General features: G+C 56.4%; 1 protein-coding gene across 2 annotated transcripts in view; it reads left to right on the top strand.

Moving 5' to 3' along the window:
• Positions 1-27: 27 nt before the first annotated feature.
• Positions 28-874, top strand: part of LOC114042717 (A-kinase anchor protein 17B-like) — a 43,308-nt gene continuing 42,461 nt past the window's right edge. Inside the window, exons 1-2 of one of the 2 annotated variants that reach the window (XM_027861413.1) lie at positions 28-78; positions 493-568. The gene's annotated coding sequence lies outside the window, so the exon portion shown is untranslated. Of the gene's footprint in view, positions 79-377; positions 569-874 lie in introns of those variants that run through there. The other variant, XM_027861412.1, reaches the window with a different exon arrangement.

Raw genomic sequence — 874 nt, 5'->3', positions numbered from 1 at the left:
CGTTTGGGGGCGCGAGACTGCGGGAGCGGGAGCCCCAAGGGCGCTTGCCTTTGGCCTTGGCGGAGCCGGGAGCCAGCGGTAACGCCCCACTCTCTGCCAGTCCCCGGTCCCCGCGGTCCCCGAGCCTCGGGCCACTGGGGTGGGACGGCTCTCCTGAGGAGCAGGCTGGCGGTGGGGGCGGGGGGAAAGCTTAGTCTCTCAGGCTCCCTGACGGCCCCTAGGGGGCGAGCCCCGAGGCTGCCGCGGCCCTACTGCGGGCTCGGAGCCGAGAGCCAGCCTCCGAGCAGGTGCTGCTCTCAAGGTCTGGCTCCAGGGGCGCCCTCCCTGGCAAGGGATATTCATTTGCACTTGTCCTGGAAACCCCGTGGCCACCCTAGACTGGCTTAAGCGTCACTGTCTTCCTAGACTTCGTGGCTCCCAGAAGTTGCACATGATAGATTCCCATTCTTCTGGCACGTGTGTGCCCTCACCCGGTCCCTGTTTGTCTTGCAGTGAGTTAAAGTTTGAGAGGCATCAGGCTGAGCTGACCCTCTGCAGAATTCTTTTCCTTGGTCGTTGAGGCTCTCACGTAAGCTTTCAGTTTCTTTCCCTCCTTTTTGCCCAGATTTGACCTTATTTCCAGCTTTGGTTATGAGAAATCTTGTACCCGAGCTGAAAAAAAAAGAACAAAAAAACAAAAAACTTGCCGAATTACTCCATGCCTTTCCTCTCAGATTTTAAGCTTGAGAGAATCGTGGGATCCTAGAGCTAGAGCCTAGAAAGGACCTTGGAGGCTGTCTAATCTGACCCTCCCACTTTACAGAGAAAGAAACTGAGGCCCAGTAAAGTCATACAAGGTCCAATGGCTAAGTTTAGCTACCTTTCCACTTCATTG

The sequence above is a fragment of the Vombatus ursinus genome, unplaced genomic scaffold, assembly GCF_900497805.2.
Source record: "Vombatus ursinus unplaced genomic scaffold, bare-nosed wombat genome assembly UNPS02014735.1, whole genome shotgun sequence".
Taxonomy (NCBI): domain Eukaryota; kingdom Metazoa; phylum Chordata; class Mammalia; order Diprotodontia; family Vombatidae; genus Vombatus; species Vombatus ursinus.
Note: the sequence above shows the minus strand (reverse complement) of the source record. Positions and strands in the feature narration are given on the sequence as shown.